Source organism: Rattus norvegicus, chromosome 6 (genome assembly GCF_036323735.1).
Source record: "Rattus norvegicus strain BN/NHsdMcwi chromosome 6, GRCr8, whole genome shotgun sequence".
Lineage (NCBI taxonomy): Eukaryota > Metazoa > Chordata > Mammalia > Rodentia > Muridae > Rattus > Rattus norvegicus.
In genome coordinates, this window is record NC_086024.1 from 110,771,299 (window position 1) to 110,792,315 (window position 21,017).

Here is a 21,017-nt window from a genome sequence, read left to right on the forward strand (position 1 = left end):
CCCAGGGTCAGTCCATGTATAGTCTTTGGGTAGTGGCTTAGTCCCTGGAAGCTCTGGTTGGTTGGCATTGTTGTTCATATGGGGTCTCGAGCCCCTTCAAGCTCTTTCAGTCCTTACTCTGATTCCTTTGATGGGGGTCCCGTCCTCAATTCTGTCTCTCTTTTTGTCTCTATTTCTTTGTCTGTCTCTCTCTGTGTATGTGTGTGTCTGTCTCTATCTCTGTCTCTCTGTCTCTGTCTCTGTCTTTCTCAGAAATCCATAACAGAATTCATTTGTTTACAGAGTTAGCTAAAAAGTATTCATTTCTGTCCTTTCTGTGTGAGCTCCCTCTGTCACTACCAACAAATCAGGTTCTCTGGGATAGTGCCCAGAAGTCTGTCATTTAAATAGTGTCTCTGGAATCTATGTCTATCCACATAGATATGTGTACACATATTTTAAGTTATTTTATTATGTACATGAATGTCTTGCCTCTGTGTGTGTGTGTATATATATATATATGATATATATATAATACATATATATATATATATATATATATATATATATATATTGCCCACAGAAGTCGAAAGAGGCTATCAGACACTCTGGAACTGGAGTTACGGATGGTTAGGAGCTACCATGTGAGTGCTGGGAGCTGAGTCGTGGTCCCCTGTGTGAGTAACAAGCGCTTTCAACCTCAGAGCCACCCTCCTGGGAGATTCTAACATAGCTGAGGTGCCACCTGACCCCTGTGCCGCCTGTGAGCTCTGGGACTGTCTCTTCTAAACATAAACAGACTTTTTCACTTGTCATTCTCTAAACAATACAGTATTTATGAAACCTTTACACTATGTCAGGTAGTATAACTAATCTAGAGATTCTCTAAATTATACAGGAGAATGTGTGTATGTTCTGTGCAAATTGTACCGTTTAGACACTGGACTTGAGCATGCTCAATTTTGGTAGCTGATAGGGTCTTATTAATGACTCCTACAGATTGCATTTCACGGTTATAGCAACGGCGTAAGGCACGTGAGATAATCTTTCACCCAACGGTTAAGAAACTGGGGTGTGATGGACGATCTAGGTTGTCCATTTGATACACCTGAAAGGAGGAGACCTCAGCTGAAGAACTGCCTCCATCAGACTTGCTTGTGGGGGATAGGAAGGTGGCTGACCTTGAACCTGAGAGCAAGCCAGTGCGCAGTGGTCCTCTGCGGTTTGCTTCAGGCTTCGACCTTGAGTTCCTGTCTAGGATTTTCTTCATGGTGGACTACAAACTATAAAATGAAATAAACTCCTCTCCTCTCCACATTCGCTTGTGGTCATGATTTTCATACCAACAGTCAACAAACCGGAGCTAAAACAGGTGGGTTGCACTCTCTGTTTAGAGCCAGTAGTGGAAGCAAGGAAGGATCTGTTTGGGTTCCACCTCCACTAGCACTCTGTTCTCTGCAACCCCACAGGCTTTCTTTGCCTGCTTCTTCTGGCCCAGGAAGCTCTGAATCCCTGACTCTTCGGTCACCACATAGTTTCCTTGCAATAGTTCATCACTTCCAATCCCCCATGCCTTTCACCACCCTATGGTCTGCTCCCTCCTGAGGGAAAAAGTCCTCAGAGGTGTTGAACCAGACTTCAGAGGCATTGAATACTTCTCCATTTTCCTGTGGCACCTCTTTCCATATGTACCTTCAGGACCCTCTAGACCCAGCCTCCACCCCCAACTTCTCTGCCTCGAGGCCGCTCACACCAGCAGCCCAGCTGGTATGTCCAATACCCCCAGGTACACTCAGTGTCAACTGAGAGGTCACCTCTCATTTTCCCTCTCTATAGCTCCTGGTAGGAAGAACCCACAGGCCTCCATGCCAACAGTAGCCAAAGCTCCCATCTTCTACCACACCCACGGTCTCTTGATCACCTCTGATCCTTCCTCCCAATCTGGATAAAGTTTCCCACACAGGTCCTCTCTGTTGATCACTTTCTTTTCCCTCCCTGGCTCAGGGCACAGGGCTTACCACCAGGCACACCAGTCTTATCTCTGTGCAAATACTTCCTGTTTCTCCAATACTGGTTCTCACCCAATCAGTAATCAGGGTAAACTTCCTTCCACAATTTACTGACCAAACATTTACTGTATAACTGCTCTAGGTAGGGTTCTGGCAAAGGGAGACCAAACCCAGTCTATGCCCTGAGGAGGTTCTGGCAGAGAGGAAGGAAGCACAGACGTGGGTATGTGTATGATGCTCTGGGGTGGTCCACCTGCCTTCCTCCTAACCCCATTTCTGCTCCTCGATCACCATCACCATCGTACTTTGGCTTGAGTCGCTCACCCTTTCAGAACCTGACTTTTCTTAGCTGTGCAGGGGAGTCATGCTGAGTTGTTGTGGAGAACTAAGGAAGATTAGAAGCATGAAGAGTGTGGCCGGGCACCTAAGATAGAGGTACTAGCTAGCTCCAGGAGCCAAGAACTGGTGCCACCTTTTAGATAGAAACCAAGAGGTTTCCACCTGCTGGCAGGTCAGCCAAGCAGGCGGGTGATGAGAACGCGTTAACGAGCAAAGTGTTCAGCTGTGTCTGGGGTAAGGCGGAAACCGCAGCGAGACACTGAAACATAACCCCTCAGTTAACTGGCGTGAGTGGGTGGGGGCGTGATTAGCTGTAATGTATCTGTACGTGACAAAACATTTCAGGATAAGACTGTTTTCTGGGTAAATGCTAATTCTGTGGGCAGTCTATCAAGGAGAGATCACTGCAGGCCCGGGGTAGCTGGGAAATGTCTTGCTGTTGAAGAGTCAGCATGCAAAAATCCTAGCACCCCAGGCAAAGCAGTCAGCACTTGAGGACACAGTGAAAACAGTTTCTTCCCACCACCTTCCCAGCATAATAAGCAACCAAAGCAGCCAACCTCTGAGCGAGTGGCCTTGTTTGGTTCTTAGTTCTGGATTTTCAGGAAGAAGAGATGGGGGGACGGGGGGGGGGGCTACGGAAGTCTGGAAGACTGAGCCTGGTGCCACAGGCCTGTGAGCCCAGCTTCTCTGGGCTACAGAGTGAGCCCAAGTTCAGCTTGAACTTGTCCTTGCCGGTGAGACCTTGTCCTGAAATGAAAAGTAAGGAAAAGTGCCCACCCCTCCTTGAGAACTTATAAAAAGTTTATGGTTGCAAAGGTGGGGCCGTGGGGGAGCATTTTGTTCAAAGCGGGTGCCCACACTTCTGTAAACATTTACAACCCTAAGTAGGGTTCTTGATTCTGTAAACAACCCTCATGAACTCACTGGATTACCAAAACAACAAGCAGCATAACACAAAAGAGATATGAAATTAAAAGAAAGATTAAACGGGAAGGGTAATGGTAATATCAGGAATGAGAGCAGTCGTGTGTGTGTGTGTGTGTGTGTGTGTGTGTGTGTGTGTGTGCGTGTGTGTGTGTGAGAGAGAGAGAGAGAGAGAGAGATCAGAATATATACATATATATGACATAAGTAAGCCTATTGTTATGTATAATTAATATATACCAGTAAGAAGTTTTTAATAGTAAAATAGATGACTGTGGATATATATTACTTAGTGAGAGAGCGTTTAAGTGGCTTGGTATACAAAATGCCAGGGTTCAATCCCTGGTAGCATCGGGAAAAAGAAGGAGCCATGGGTGAAGTATGAGGGGACGCTGAGTGATGGAGACGAATTGGAGAGCTATGGGTCTCTCTCGACCTCACATGAGAAAGGAGTGGTGCTAACCATCCCTCTCCTGGAAGAAGATTCTAGAGAAGAACACCAGAAGGCATGGCCGTGAGCACGAGCTTTGGTATGTGGCAGTCCCTGACTCTCATCAAGATGGCCATGTGACCTTAGAGAAGTTACTTTGTCTTTTTTTTAACTTATTAATATCTTTCATATAATTTATTTTGATCATGTTTCCCTCCTCCCCCAACTCCTTCCAGATTCTCCCTACCTCCCTGCCCACCTATGTTTATCTTTTTTTCCTCTGTCCCTTGTCTCAGGAAAAGAAGAAGAAGAAGAAGAAGAAGAAGAAGAAGAAGAAGAAGAAGAAGAAGAAGAAGAAGAAGAAGAAGAAGAAGAAGAAGAAGAAGAAGAAAGAAGAAAGAAGGAAGAAGGAAGGGAAGGAAGAAAGGAAGGAAGAAAAAGACTCAAACAAACAAAAGCAGTAAGACAAAACAATGCCAAAATAAAACAAAAAGCACAGGCAAAAAAAACAAAAACAAAAACAGAAACAACCATGGAGTCTGTTTTGCGGTGGCCAACTATCCTGGGCGTGACGCTGCCCTGGACTGTGGTTGATATACTCAGCGACACTCCATTAGAAAAAACTGGTTTTCCTGTACCTAGCAGGTCCCAGGTGTAAACAGCCTCTTGGTTAGGGGACTGTGTGCGGGCTTCCCCTTCTCAGGCTGGTTTAACCTGTGCAGGTCTTGTGCACACTGCCAGCCTCTGAATCCATACACATATCCTCCTGTTGTATCTGGAAGAGGCTTTTTCCTTGGGGGTCATCTACCACCTCTGGCTCTTAGAATCTTGCCACCTCCTCTTCTAAATAGACCCCCTGGGCTTTGGGAAGAGGGGTTTGATGAAGACACCCCATTTAGGACAGGGGCTACCTCGAAGTGTCTCACTCTCTGCACGTTGTCCAGTTGTGGGTCTCTGAATTAGCTTCCATCTACTGCGAAGAGCAGCTTCTCTGAGGAGGGGTGAGCAATGCTTGGCTTTGTGGGTATAACAATATGTCATTAGGAAGCCCTTTATTGCTCTGTTCCTTCAGCAGAATGGTGGGATCAGGTTTTCCCTAGGTCTTGGCCACTTTAGCAGTGTCAGATATAGGCTCCATCTCATGGAGTGGACCTTAAATCCAATGAGAAAATGCTTGGCCATTCCCATCACATTAGTACTTTTATCTTTTTTCTTATTTAATTATTTATTATACATAAATAATAATAAATTATTATTATACATAAGTATACATAAGTAGCTGTCTTCAGACACACCAGAAGAGGGCATCAGATCTCATTACAGATGGTTGTGAGCCACCATGTGGTTGCTGGGATTTGAACTCAGGACCTCTGGACGAGCAGTCAGTGCTTTTAACCACTGAGCCATCTCTCCAACTCTACTCTTGTCTTTTTTTTAACCTCCAGTTTCCTACTGTCCAGATGAGGATAAATTGCTTAGAATTTGTATGGACTATTAATTACACAACACAACATAGTAGTTGTGTGCCCTTCTTCCCTCTTGAATGTCTAGGAACACCCCAGGAATACAGAATGAACTATATTTAGTGTCTACTCCTTCCCTGCCAAACCATGGCTAAATTGGAATGAAGCTATCTATGCTACAGGCCTTAAAATTCTAAGTTTCTCTGGTAATGCAAGTGGACTTGGTGGGTGGAAGCTTTCAGAAGGTTGTACTCAGTGACCCTGGGTAAAAAAAAAAAAAAAAACAAAAAACAAAACAAAAAAAAAAAAAAACCCACTGGGTTAGACCAATAGGGAGAGAGATGAGAGGAATCCCAGAATCCTTTCCCTGGCCAGGTGCTGACATACAAGTTCCCTTACTCCCTTTTCCTCCTTCACTGCACACTCTGAACGCCCATCACCAATGAGGCTTCTACTGAGGAGGCTGTGCTGGTGTGTGGAGCAGTAACTCCCCAACCTCTTGTCAGCAGTGTGTTGGGGAGCTGCACTGTGTAGCTGAGGATGAAGACCAGTAGTCCAGAAGCAGGTGATTTGGGGCTACCTGTTCCTCTGAACATAGCTCCTCTAATGCTCCCTCCAGAGTCTAGGAGATTTGAACATGTCCCTGCGAGAGAATGTGCTAGAAACTTAATCCCCTAAGGCGACAGTGTTGAGAAGCTGAGTCCTCTTTTTAATTTTATTTATTTTATTTTATGTATGTCTTAGGGTTTCTATTGCTGCAAAGAAAACATCAGTAGCAAAAATCAAGTTGGAAAGGAAAGGGTTTATTCAACTTACACTTCCACATTGCCATTTAGAACCAAAGGAAGTCAGGACAAGAACTCAAACAGGACAGGAACCGGGAGGCAGGAACTAATGCAGAGGCCACAGAGGAGGGCTGCTTACTGGCCAGCTTCCCCTAGCTTTCTCAGCCTGCTTTCTTATAGAACCCAGGACTACAACCCCAGGGGTGGCACCACCCACAATGGGCTGGGCCCTCCTCCATTGGTCACTAATTGAGAAAATACCTCACAGCTGGATCTTGTAGAGGCATTTCCTTAACTGAGGCTCCTTCTTCTTTCATGACTCTAACTTGTGTCAGGTTGACACAAAACCAGCCAGTACAATGTACATTGGTATTTTAGCAGCATCTATGTCTGTGTGAGAGTGTTGAATCTTGGAGTAACAGACAGTGGTGAGCTGCCGTGTGGGTGCTGGGAATTGAACCCTAGTCCTCTGGAATAGCAGTCAGTGCTCTTTACCATTGAGCCATCTCTCCAGCCCCGAGAAAGTAAATCTTGAAGCTATTTATTTGTGTGTGTGTGTGTGTGTGTGTGTGTGTGTGTGTGTGTGTGTGTGATGCTACACAGTCTTGCTTCCATCTTGACCTAATTTACACCACAGCAGCCTGAGTGATGGTCTTATACAGGAACTGCATCCCATTCCTTTCACCGTTTCCAATGTGTCACATTCCAATCTCAACACTTCAGCTGGAAGTGTGACCTTTCCTCCACTGCTCTCCTCGCTTGCACTCTTCTTACCCAAGGCCCTTTCTGTTCCTCATGCCGAACTGCCCTCGCCTAAGGGATTTGGTCCTTTTCCAAATAAAAGTCTAGTATAATGTACAACCGACTTCAAGACAATACTTCATTACGTGGGTGGTACAGAGGCCACAGTGGAAAATCCAGGTGATTTAGTAGCAATGGAATCAGGGACCAATGTCATCTCAGGTGGAAGGAACATACTTACATCTGCTAGGAGGGAACTACAGAGTAAGCCTCGAGGGTTCCAAATGTAGTTGATTGAATATTTGAGCAGCTGTTAAAAAGGTGAACCCCATGGGGTTGGGGATTTAGCTCAGTAGTAGAGCGCTTGCCTAGCAAGCGCAAGGCCCTGGGTTCGGTCCCCAGCTCTGAAAAAAAGAAAAAAGAAAAAAAAAAGGTGAACCCCAGAAACTCGTCTCCAGCCACCAGAACATTTTCTGGGTGTTGCCTGCAAATGCTGTTAGTTATGTTAGAAATGTTATGTTGTTCTGAGAACCAGCTTCATGGCGTTGCCCCGCTGTTCTCTGGTTCCGGAGCTTAGGCAATCTTGCTGTCTCCGCCTCCTGAGTGGTAAAGGCTACAGAGTCATTCCTTTTAGCCACATTTCCTAATCCACCTGAAGCCTGAAGGACCTTCCTGGGGGCCTTTCCTTTTTAGTTTCTTGAGTCTCTTCTGCTCCAGTTTACTTCCTGTTTGAAAGCTCATCTTCCTCATCTGCCTGCTTCTTCAGCTGCTTTGGGGGAGTCTTGCTACCTTCCTGACCCAACATGGTACTCAACACCCCTGTCCCAGACTCTGATCTTTGTCCTATGGCTGGGGATAAGTGGTGGAGCACTTGCCTGAACCCCGCTTTTGGGGTTTGGTAGCCTCTGCCTCTTCTCCCTGTGTATTTCCTTCCAGTCTGGGTTGGACGACTCCTCGCTAGACCAGAGAGGCAGCCTTTTTAGAGAAACTTTCTCTCACTAGTGTGTTGAATTATACATAAACACTCATTCTTTAGCCTTCCCTGGCTTTCCTTGTGTCTTCATTGAAGATAGCCCCAGTCAAGAGAGTAAGTCCATGAGAACAGGGACCTTTGTCTCAGTGCCTGGCACAAGAGGATTCTCCAGTTAGACACATGAGTAAAACACACGGAGTACATTTCTGTAGAACAGTGTGAATTTTGATGTCCTCAGACACATGCATACACTTGTACATGGTGCAATCAGAGGTCTGGAGTGGAAATAAATAACGGTATAGGGAAGAAGGCATCAAAGAAGAAGGGAAAAGAACTGTTACTGAATTGTGTCTTGGCACCAGGCGCCATTCCATGGCTTTTGGTACATATGATCCTTAAAATAACCTACTGGACATGGAAGAAAATTCCAAGTATCCAAGCCATTATAGAATCAGGATCTTTGGGGATGGAATCTGTCTTTATTGTCCCCATTATGTAGATAGTGTAACTGAGTCTTAGAAGAAGTGGCTCGCCTGAAATAAGCTATTACTAAGGCCAGAACAGGACATAAAGCCAGAGTTTTTCAGACTGCAGGGCAGTCTCTAATTAAAGGAGAAATAACTTCACTCGTTACCTCTCTTTAGTGCTGGGGAATGAAAGAGAAAGCAAGCCAGATAGTGGTGGCAGACACCTTTAATCCCCGCACTTGGAGGCAGAGGCAGGCAGATCTGAGTTCGAGGCCAGCCTGGTCTACAGAGCAAATTCCAGGACAGTCAGGGCTACCTAGAGAAACTCTGTTTCAAACAAACAAATAAACAAACACACACACACACACACACACACACACACACACACACAAACAAAGAGAAAGAAAACTCTGGTGAATGTGGCACCCAGAAAGCAGTGGTCAGCAAAGGGAAAGAGGAAGCTAAAGAGAGAAACTTTCTAATAGACTTTACCATCGGATCAATCTGGATTCAAGACAGTCTCTTCATGTTATTTATAAGCTGTTGAAATTTGTGTTGCGTATTTTAAATAAGATATATAAATGAAGATAGTATGCTAACTTAAAATTTCAAAATGCATTAACATGGGTAAGGCCTCCTCAAACGTCAAGATCTCCTGAAGACACTTAGGAAACTTTTCTGAACCAAACTGCATAACCCGGAGGAGTCTGGCTTCAGTGGGGGAACTGTACTATTGAGATCCCTTAGGTGTCAGAAGACACAGTTGCCCAGCTGGTAAATACTTACAATCCCAGCACTAGAAAGGTGGAAATGGGAGAACCAAGAGTTCAAGGCCAGCCTTGGCTATATGAGATCTGAGATCTCCTCTCAAAAACAATCAGGCAGTAGACTCATCACTTCTGGTCTCCTATCTTTTTTTTTTTTTTTTTTTAACTTGAGTATTTCTTATATACATTTCAAGTGTTATTCCCTTTCCCGGTTTCCCGGCAAACATCCCCCTAATCCCTCCCCCTCCCCTTCTTTATGGGTGTTCCCCTCCCCATCCTCCCCCCATTGCCACCCTCCCCCCAACAATCTAGTTCACTGGGGGTTCAGTCTTAGCAGGACCCAGGGCTTCCCCTTCCACTGGTGCTCTTACTAGGATATTCATTGCTACCTATGAGGTCAGAGTCCAGGGTCAGTCCATGTATAGTCTTTAGGTAGTGGCTTAGTCCCTGGAAGCTCTGGTTGCTTGGCATTGTTGTACATATGGGATCTCGAGCCCCTTCAAGCTCTTCCAGTTCTTTCTCTGATTCCTTCAATGGGGGTCCTATTCTCAGTTCAGTGGTTTGCTGCTGGCATTCGCCTCTGTATTTGCTGTATTCTGGCTGTGTCTCTCAGGGGCGATCTACATCCGGCTCCTGTCGGCCTGCACTTCTTTGCTTCATCCATCTTGTCTAATTGGATGGCTGTATATGTATGGGCCACATGTGGGGCAGGCTCTGAATGGGTGTTCCTTCTGTGTCTGTTTTAATCTTTGCCTCTCTATTCCCTGCCAAGGGTATTCTTGTTCCCCTTTTAAAGAAGGAGTGAAGCATTCACATTTTGATCATCCGTCTTGAGTTTCTTTTGTTCTAGGCATCTAGGGTAATTCAAGCATTTGGGCTAACAGCTACTTATCAATGAGTGCATACCATGTGTGTTTTTCTGTGATTGGGTTACCTCACTCAGGATGATATTTTCCAGTTCCAACCATTTGCCTACAAATTTCATAAAGTCATTGTTTTTGATAACTGAGTAATATTCCATTGTGTAGATGTACCACATTTTCTGTATCCATTCCTCTGTTGAAGGGCATCTGGGTTCTTTCCAGCTTCTGGCTATTATAAATAAGGCTGCGATGAACATAGTGGAGCACGTGTCTTTTTTATATGTTGGGGCATCTTTTGGGTATATGCCCAAGAGAGGTATAGCTGGATCCTCAGGCAGTTCAATGTCCAATTTTCTGAGGAACCTCCAGACTGATTTCCAGAATGGTTTTACCAGTCTGCAATCCCACCAACAATGGAGGAGTGTTCCTCTTTCTCCGCATCCTCACCAGCATCTGCTGTCACCTGAGTTTTTGGTCTTACTGGCCTCATATCTTAAACCTTCAATTACATCAAGTCCCATAGTATGGACCCTTACAAAGATGAGTTAGAGATCTTTACCTATAAAATGCAAGCCTTCTCCTAGCCTGCTTGAGGAGACTGGTATACACGGGCTTAAATTAAGGCTTAATGCAGAGCCATTAAATCCCATGTAAGGGGTTGGGGATTTAGCTCAGTGGTAGAGCACTTGCCTAGGAAGCACAAGGCCGTGGGTTCGGTCCCCAGCTCCGAAAAAAAGAACCCCCCAAAAAATCCCATGTAAGGACAACCTGGAGAGTCTGTATTGCAGAGAGCCACCATTGATAGCCATCCCCATCTCTAAATCCTTCCTAAAACACGGATTCCCAGGAGAAAGTCCAAGCGCCTCATGTTGGGCCATGTGCCTCTCTCATAGGGTCTGGGATTGACTGGCCTCTAAGATTCTGCAGATAAGGAAAAGAAAGACAGTTTTTTAAATCCATCTCTCCAGCTCAGCAGAAGGACAGTTTTTAAAAGGACAGATGCTGGCCACACCGAAAGAAACGTATGCGATAATATCTGTTTCGAAACATTTAGAAGCAAAGAAATGCTCATTTCTTCGTCATTGTTTGTTTGATTTTTCAAGACAGGGTGTCTCTGTAGCCCTGACTGACCCAGAGATCACTCTGTAGACCAGGCTGGCCTCAGAGATCTGCCTGCCTCTGCTACCAAAGTCCAGGATTAAAGGCCTGCACCACCACCTCCCAGCCACTACTGGTCGTTTCTGAGAGTAGAAATGATGTGCCTGCTGCTCCTGCTACTAGGTGCCTGCATCAATAGCTGTACACAACTCTTAGGACATTCAATCCTTTGGTCATATTTATTAAGCTTGTGTGTGTGTGTGTGTGTATGGGTGTGTGTGTGTGTATGGGGGCATGTGTGTATGTGTGTGTGTGTGTATGGGGATATGTGTGTGTGTGTGTATGGGGGCGTGTGTGTATGTGTGTGTGTGTGTGTATGGGGATATGTGTGTGTGTGTGTGTGTATGGGGGCGTGTGTGTATGTGTGTGTGTGTGTATGGGGATATGTGTGTGTGTGTATGTGTGTGTGTGTGTGTGTGTGTGTGTGTGTGTGCATGTGCGTGCATGTATGGCAGTCTGAGGCCAACCTGAGGAGAGTCATGTTTCTCCTTCCATCAGGTGGGTCCCGGGGATTGAACTCTGGCCATCAGGGTTGTCGGCATGCACCTTTCCTGCTGAGCCATCTCTCTGATCCATTTTTCACTTTACTGCTTGATTTTCTTGTCCTTTAGAGTAATTGATTTGGCGGCAGTGTTCAAAAAGAAAGCAAAACTCAACGTGGTAGTGAGCACCTGGAATCCCAGCACTTAGGAGGACGAGGCAGGAGAATTACCAGAAGTTTGAGTCCAGTTAGGATCCTATAGTTATAGTGGGTTCCAGGCAGCCTGAGCAACAGACATGTGAGATCCTGACCCAAAACCGAGAGCAAGAGAGAGGAAGGGAGAGAAGTCGGAAAGCTGTTGGAGTTGACAGTCGTTGAGAAATGAACAAAGCTGGATGGCAGAAGCAGCTATAGCATAAGGCTCAAGGGCTCCACACGTAGTTGGCAATCTTGACTGGATATTTGAGTTAAAAAGGTGAACCCCAGAAACTCGTCTCCAGCCACCAGAACACTTTCTGGGTGTTGCCTGCAAATGCTATGTTAGTTATGTTAGAAATGTTACGTTGTTCTGAGAACCAACCTCGTGGTGTTGCCCTGCAGCTCCGGGGCTTAAGCAATCCTGCTGTCTCCGCCTCCTGAGTGGTAGAGACTCCGGACTCGTGCTATCATGCCTGGCCTGGCATTATCAATTTAAAAGTCCTTGCCCGTCCTCCTCCTGAGACAGGCGGCGTAGCGGACATTGTTCTGTGGCTCACTGGACATCGGTCTGCAGACTGGGCCTCGGGAGTCACTGGCCTATTAGACATTTTTTTTTTCTAAACGTTCTTTGTCCAGCTTTCCACCTTATCTCTTGCTGATTAAGTATTATCAAGGCATAGCTTTTGAGTACTTGCAATCTGTGCTCATTATATTAGAGTCAGTAATCTGCAGGATCTCTTCTGAGGGCTTTAGGACGAGAACAAGGACAGAGAGCTTCAGTGGCTCCGAGCCCCTTGATTTATTTTGTTAGTATGTCTGGGGCTTGTGGCTTCTTAACTGGGGCTCCGCGGAGATGGCTTGTCAGGTTTTCCTTTGAGGACAATAATCCCAGGTCACACCCTTCCTCTCACTGGAGCTGAGCCTCGACAGCAAACACACCTACGTCTGGTATTTCTGAACTGATAGCTATGTACTGAACGAAGACGGGCTGTTCTAGGAGCCAGACTCATTTTGCAATTTCTCCTCCTCCACTGCCCCTTGGTCCTGCTGACGAGTGTCGCTGAGCCTTCACTCGTGACAAGCCATAGGTTCTGGGTGTTCTTTCTAGGATGTCACAGCACTGTTGACTTTTCAGTAAGAGCAGTAGTCCAAAACAATGGAGGCTGTGGCCATGGAGGTCTGGTGTAGAGCAGGTCCTTTGATCTCAACCTGCTCCTTCCCATGCTTACAGCAACTTGGGGCTCAGAATCCATAACTAGTAAAAGGGTTTCTAATGTTCAGTCATTTGAATACCATCCTCATGATTTTTTTTGCCAAATCTGGGTGCTATCCATATGTTATTTATTTCGTATTTTCGTTAAATTCATTACTGTGCTTTGCCATAGCAATCGTTTCAAGCCTTGCTATAAACAAGAATACTCATGAAGTCACCAATCCATGAAATCAGATCTGATATGATACCTACTGACTTCCAGTACACATAAGCAAACACACATTTGTTGACCCTGGGTAATCCCTAGCCTAAAATCCTCTCGTGCCACTGGATCGGAGCACCTCGCCTTGAGACAGGTAGCCTAAGAAAAGCTAGGAGTTAATAGGAGGGGCCAGGGGGATGGCTCAGTGGGAAGAAGCTAGTCACACTGATGATAACCTGAGTGGTCTCCAGAATCCTCCTAAAGAGCCAGATGTTCCTGTAATCCCAGCATTCCTCCTGTGAGAGGGGAGGTGGAGACACATGGGAGCTCCTGTGCCCACCCAGTTGGAGCGCTTGGTGCAGTAACACAAACAAGAGAGAGCCTGCCTCAGCAAAGTAAAATCCCACACCCGAAAGCTGTTTTTTAACTCTATACTCACACTGGAACACATGCGCTCTCTCCCTCTCTCGTCTCTCTCTGTCTTTCTGACCATCTCTCTGTTTCTATCTCTCTCTGATTCTCTGTTTCTGTCTTTCTGTCTCTCTGTCTTTCTCTGATTTTCTGTCTCTCTATTTGTCTCTGTCTCTCTCTCCCTTTCTCTGCCTGCCCCACCTCTCCCTCCCTTTCATAAACATACCATGTCCATGAGGCAGATGCTTGCAGACCCATCAGTTCATCACAGGGTACGTGCCAAACTGTTAGAATAAAAACTACTCTCATGTCCTTGTGCTGCAGATGTCATAGCTCAAGGCAGGAACCAGGCTACCTGCTGTGTGTTCAGTGAGGCTGAAAATGAAGGGCAGTGATGGAGAAGAGAGAACGAATCAGAACAAAGTCAAATGACGAGCATGTATGAAAATACCACGATGGAACACACTACTTCATATGTTACATTTTTTTTTTCACAGTCTCACTTTGTAGCCCTAGCTGGACTAGAACTCATTGTATAAACCAAGTTGGCCTCGAACTCACAGAGAACCACTTGCCTTTGTCATCCAAGGGCTGGGACTAAAGGTGAGCTCCACCTTTAGTGGAGTTGTGCCTAACATTTTTTTTCAGTTCCTGCCCCCACGTGATGGCTCACAATGATCCCAAGCTCCAGTTTCAGGGGATTAAATGCTCTATCTTGAACTCCTAGGGCACTAGGCAAACATGGAACACAGTCACACGTGCAGGTAAAACACCCATATGCATAAATCTAAAAGAAGATTGAAGTCCATCATTTGCTAAACATGACACTGATTAGAAACGGATTCTTTCTTAGACCGAGTACCAGAGTACCCCAGAATTGACTCTGTAGGGTAACCGTAACTCCCCCCATAACCAGGGGTCTACTAATGAGATTGCTGAGCATAGGAATTGGCCTGTAGGGCATGGGCAGAGAAGGTTCTGTGGGTAAAGCGCTTATTGAGTGAGTGTGAAGACCTAGTTCTGATCCTGAATGTCCATGTAAATATCTGGGTAGTCAGCCATGGTGGCTACAGTAATCCGAGTACTCAGGAGGGAGAGACAGGTAACTCTGGAGCAAGCAGGCAAGGTAGGATAGCTGGAATTGATGAGCTGTGAGTTCAACAACAGACCTTGAATAAATAAAGGGGAGAGCAATCAAGGAAGACATCAATGTCAACTTTGACCTCCACATACATTTCCACACCAGACATGTGCTGGGCACCTGTGCGTACATACACACACGCACACACACACACACACACACACACACACACACACACACACACATGCACACACATAATGCACACACACATATGCACACACACACATGCACGCACACACACACATTATAGAATCCCCCAGTAGGCCCTAATTCCAGAAGCAGGTAGCGCCCCCCCCAGATCCTCTGCCATGTTTCTACCTTACACACGTGGATCTGGAAACAACATGCTGGGACACTGTTGCTGTGGGTCCCCACATCCTGTGATGTTGTCAGTGTTCCATGGCTGAAGCAGCTTCATAGGGAGCTCCTGACTTGACTTTCTGCCCTTTAAATCTCTCATGTGCATTTCATTTGCTAGAAATTTCTTTATCCAGACCCTAACTGTAAGGGAAGTCTGAGAAGCATAGTTCAATGGGGAAAGAAGAAGGCTCAGGAAAAAGAGAATAGATTAGAGGAGCCGGTCGGTCAGACCCAGTACATCGCCTGTCATTGGCAGCACAGCTTCCGTGAAGGAAGAAATCAGAGAGCAGGAAAAACAAAACGTGATCAACTTGCCTTTTTAAGTTCATTATGCGCGCACATGTGTGTGTGTGTGTGTGTGTGTGTGTGTGTGTGTGTGTAGATCAAAGGGCTATTTACAGGAATCTGCTCTCTCCTTCAGTCATGTGGGTCCCAAGGGTCAAAAGTCTTCAGTGGTCAGCTCCTTTACTGCCTGAGCTATCCTCCCAGTCCAATGATGTTCTTTAATGCCACCAAACAGTTGTTCTTTGGTGAGTGAGTGTGTGTGTGTGTGTGTGTGTGTGTGTGTGTGTGTGTGTGTGTGAAAGAGAGAGAGAGAGAGAGAGAGAGAGAGAGAGAGAGAGAGAGATATTACTTAATCTAAAGTTACATACTTCTAATAAACATATAGGTAAAGTCAATAAAAATGTCCTTGATGGTACAAATTGACCTGCCATTCCCAAACATTGGGAGTATGCCTATGTCTATGGAAAAACGCCTACTGGGGGAAGGCCTGTGGAAACCTTGGTTTTGGTTTTAGTTGTTTGACACAGTCTTGCTATATAACCCAGGTTGGCCTTTAGCTCAAGGCAGTCCTTATGCCTCAACTTCTCAAGTGCAGGGATTACAGGGGTAGACTCCCATACCTGGCTAGTCATGCCTCCTATGACCTCAGCAGCATTTCCTGCCTCTATGAGCCTTATATACCCTTTCATTATGGAATGCATCCTTTTCGTAGTCCTTCAACATTTTAGACTCACCTTATCTGAATACATACTTGGCCTCTTGTGTTACCTTTCTAGCACAGTGACGAAACACCAGAGGTTTTTGTTATGAGGAAAAGCTTATTTAGACTCACGCTTTCAGTCTATAGTTGGTTGGTTGTGTGGCTTTGGGCTGTGCAAAGATCATTATATCACAGTAGGGGTGCATGGCAGTGGTGCAGGGAAGGCAGAACAAGGCAGATTGCTGGCCAGCCAGCCAGCCTAATTGGTAAACTTCAGGCAAATAAGAGAACATGTCTCAAAAAACAAGATGGAGGAGCAAGGCGGTGGCTTAGTGGCTGAGGGGACACTTCTGAGCAAACCTGGCAACATGAGTTCAAACCCCCGGATCCCAGATAAAGGTGGAAGAGAGCACTGATGCCACAAAGTTGTCCTTTGATGTCTACATATGCACACGCGTGCATCATGCACACACAGACACTACTAATAGAGCAAACGACACTAGCAACAAAACTAAGTGGGGAGTTCCTAAGGGACTCAGGGTTGATTTCTGATCTCCACAAACACATGGACGCACATGCCTGGATACATTCACACACACACACACACACACACACACACACACACACACACACTAAAAATAAATCTTTTTCTTTTTTTTTTTTAGTATAGAATAGAGTTTATTCAGGGAATGGGGAGTGGAGGTAAGAGGGTAGTAGGGCAGAGAAAGAGGGAGAGTGTGTAGAGAACAGTAGAGAAGGAGAGGAGGAGAGGAGGAGAAGAGGAGAGGTCAAACATGAGCACCTGGAGAGAGGGGGAGGGAATGAGGAGAGAAGGGAGAAAGGGGCAAGAGAGAGCAAGAGGAAGCAAGAGCAAGAGCTACAGTAAATCTTAAAAAATAAAGATAAGCTTCATTTTGTTTCTTGGCAATATTGTATCATCATGAATTTTCTTATGATTATTTTTGTTTGTTTTGGATGTGAAATCTCCTTGCAAAAGCTTACAAACTGAAGCATTGGTCCCCAGCTGGTAGAACTCTCTTAGGAAGATTTGGAGACAATCTCCTTGGATTCCCCCATCGCAGGTGTCTTGGAGGCTATATCCTGTCTGAGACGAGTTCTCTCTCTCGTTCTATCTCCCTCCCTCCCTCTCATTCTCTCTCTCCTTCCCTTCCTCTCCCCCTCCCACCTCAAATGTTTCCTAGCTATAAAGATGTGTGATACTGGATTCCACTCTGCCCTCTTTATTATGGTGGACCAAGACCCCTCCCCCCCCAACAGTGAGTCAAGACAAACCCTTTCTCCCTGCAGCTGTGTTCTTGTATATTTGTTGAACTATCAAACATTTAGCAAAGATGATTATTGTCGATGTTATCCTCTCCCCAGATTGCAGGTTCTATGATGATTCTAGATAGAACTTTTTGAATCTGCTTTTGGATGGGGAAAGGAGGTATTGGGGTTGCACTCTGCAGCCTTGCTCATGCTAGACAAGCCTTCTCCCACCGAGTGACAACCCCAGCTCTACTGACGCATTAATTTTTACTTTGATAACTTCATCTGCCTTCAATGAGGGCTGGTTCTTGGTCAAGATCACAAACAGCTTGGCCGAGTATCCCAATCACCTGAGTCTCATGCTAAGGCCCAGCTTCTGGCTGTCGGTATAGGGCAGGGCTAAGACTCTACATTCTGAGGTGCACGTTGTTCATTCCTATCTACAACACACACCCTGAGTAGCCAGAGAACAGGGAAGGCAAGGCTCACGCTCTCACTGAGCCTGAAGATTCGCACAGCATCTGTACAGATCTGAAGTTGCAAATGACGTACAGAATTTTCCCTTGACGTTCCTAAGCCAGCTGACTTGTTCAAAACCAATACCCTTGGCCTTATTAGCAACTGAGCTACTCACAGCTGATGAATACCCTTGGCTCCTCTGCATTTTAAAACTGTTTCCTTCCTTTGCTCACACTCTGGTAGGGTGCTAATGAACCCTGAAATGTCTAGGACACTGACAGAGAGGAAAAAAGCAGAGCTGACCCATCCTGGAGGGCTATGCATGTTCAAAAGTCAAAAGCCACTAGCACAAGGTGATAGTTTAGATCACACCACACACACACACACACACACACACACACACACACACACACACACATTATGAAATGAAATGGTGAAAATTAATGAGTTAATGATAATGTGTTGTTGGTTTCTTGGTTTGGGAAGATTCAGTAGATCAGTGATATGAAAATGCTAACATCAGCAGGACACAGGGCAAGGGTTTTATGGGGATTCTCTACGATCTCTCCAACTTTTTTTTTGTTTTGTTTTGTTTTTTTTTGTTTTGTTTTTTGCTTATCTCCAACTTTTCTATAAATAAAATTCCAAAATAAAAAACTCTACTGCTAGGCAGGCCTCTAATCCCAGCATTCAGGAGCTGAGGTAGGAGGCTGGTGAATTTGATACCAAGGTGAGCTACATGGGGAGACCATCTCAGGAAGAAAGAAAGAAAGAAAGAAAGAAAGAAAGAAAGAAAGAAAGAAAGAAAGAAAGAAAAGTTTATTTAAAAATTCCAAGAGCTAGACTGTATTGGCTTCCTTGCTTTGCATAGTGTCATTTGTAAATATAAAGCAAGTTTCTATAATTATAAAAAAATAGCTATTACTCAAGAAAAAATTAAAGGTAAATATTCATGTAAAAAGATTGTCTGATCAAGCCCAAGCAGCCTCTAAGATGTTAGAGGGCTGCCTGTCCCCAGAGCACACCCAGCAAGGTCACATGCCATTGATAGCTGTGCTCCAGAAGTGCTTGTTCACACATCGTGATCTGTACGATGCCTAGGCTGCTATGATCTTATCTTCCTCTCTTGAACACATCAGAAGTTCTTCCCGTTCTTCCAGTCTCACTCTGTTTTCTGTTGCTATAATTAAATACTACAGACTAGTTTACAAAGAATAAAGGATTACTCAGATCACAGTTCTAGGGATGCAAGGTAGAGGGGCCAGATCTGGTGAGGGCCTTTGTGATAGTTTGAATGCGAATGTCCCCCAACCCCCAGGCTCACATATTTGAATGCTTAGTCACCAGAGAGTGGTCGTATTTGAAAGGATTAGAAGGACTAGGAAGTTGGAGGAAGTGTATAGGCTTTTGAGGTTTTAAAAGCCCAGGCCAGACCCAGTTTTCTCTCCCTCTGCCTGTGGTTCAGGACCTAAAGGTCTCATATTCTTCCCCATAGCCTGTGTGTGTGCCACTATGCTCTCCACCATGATGCTAATGGACTAGGCCTCTGAAGCAACCCCCCAATCAAATGCTTTCTCTTATATGAACTGCTGTGCTTGTGGTGTCCCTTCACAGCAATAGAACAGCGAAGAAGGCAGCCTTCTAGTTACAGGGGGAGTCTGCAGTCCTAAAAGGAGGCTCTGGGTATCATGCCTGAGAAGGTACACGCTATGTCAGGTTTCCCTCCTCTTACAAAGATATCATCTTGCTAGAATCCTACTAGAAGTGGGAACTTTAGTGGGATTAACATAAGAAATGACCCTCGAATGAGGGTGCTGAGGGAGAACTCTCACAACCTGATGACCTGAGCTTGGAACCTGGAACCTGCAGACAGAGCTGGGTGCAGTGGTGTGTGTATTAATCCCATCTTTTGGGAGTCCAGATGGGAAATGGAGACAGGACATTCAGACAGAAGCTCTGATATGCACAGGGCAGTGGCAAAACCAAGAGAGACTCTGCCTTAAAAGCAAAGTGAAAAGACAGTACCTCTTGCCAAAAAGGGCCTTCACAAACATGCTGTAACACACATGTGCTTACACACACACACACACACACACACACACACACACACACACACACACAAATGAATTGTTTATAAAAAGAATTGACAAACAGGGTTCCATGAACTTAAAAGACTTCTCATCATCAATAGGGAGTAGACGCAGCCTACAGAATGAGGACAAAAATCTTTGCCAACTACATAGCAGATAGAGGATTAGTATCCAGGATATAGAAAGAGCTCCAGAATCAAACACCGAAAAACCAAATCATCCAGTCCCAAAATGAGCTAATGTTTTGAATAGATGATTCTCTTTTTCAAAATTTATTTAATGTATGAGTGCACTGTAGCTGTCTTCAGACACACCAGAAAAGGGCATCAGATCTCATTACAGATGGTTGTGAGCCACCATGTGGTTGCTGGGAATTGAACGCAGGACCTCTGGAAGAACAGTCAGTGCTCTTAACCACTGAGCCATCACTCCAGCCCCAAATAGATAATTCTTAAGAGGAGAAATCCAAACTGTCAATACTACTTCAAAAAGTGTTAAACATCCTAAACCATCAGGGAAATGCAAACTATGGTGATTTTGAGATTCCATTTTACTCCAGACAGAAATGGCTATTACCAAGAAAACAAACGCTGGAGACGACGGGGAGAAAAAAGAACCCGTATTCACTGCTGGTGAGAACGGACATTTGTACAGCTACCACGGAAATCGGCGCCTCAAAACATAACAAACAAACAACCCGCAAAGCAATCATATGACCAAGCCGCACTTTTTTGAGAATATATCTAAAGGATTCTAAGCTAATACACCATGGAGACTTACATGCATCCATGGTCATTGCTGCTCTGTTCACAGCAGCCTGAAAATGGAACCAGTCTAGTTATCCAGCAACAGATGTGTGGAAACCCATTCAATATGTATGAATTTTTTGCAACCATAAACAAAAATGAGGATTAAGGAGATGGTTAAGTCCGTGAAATTCTTGCCTTACCAACAGCAATGAAAACCATTTCTTTGAATGTTAACCCCCAAAACTGGTTAAAAACCAAAACCAAGCTGAGTATGGTATCAAATGCCTTTAATCTCAGACAGAAGGAGACTCTCTGAGTTGGAAGCCAGCCTGGACTACAGAGTGAGACCAGAACAGCCAGGACTACATAGAGAAACTTTGTCTCAAAAACAAAATCAAACAAACAAGAAAATCAAAAACAGAAAACCAAAGGAATGTCAGCAGGGTGATTAAACCCACAGCACATAGGATTCCTGGGGACGGTGCTCACGGCTCAGGATTGCTGTTTATAAAACACATTTATTTATTTGTTTACTTGTTTATGTCTTGGCTTTTGAAG

The 21,017-nt window shown here is 45.1% G+C and overlaps 1 long non-coding RNA gene across 1 annotated transcript; it reads left to right on the forward strand.

Annotated features, from left to right (window-relative positions):
- The first annotated feature begins 1,017 nt into the window (after window positions 1-1,017).
- On the forward strand, window positions 1,018-4,124 carry LOC134479451 (uncharacterized). The gene is made up of 2 exons (XR_010052747.1): window positions 1,018-2,211; window positions 3,981-4,124. It is a non-coding gene; the product is annotated as an uncharacterized LOC134479451 (long non-coding RNA).
- The last annotated feature ends 16,893 nt before the right edge of the window (window positions 4,125-21,017 follow it).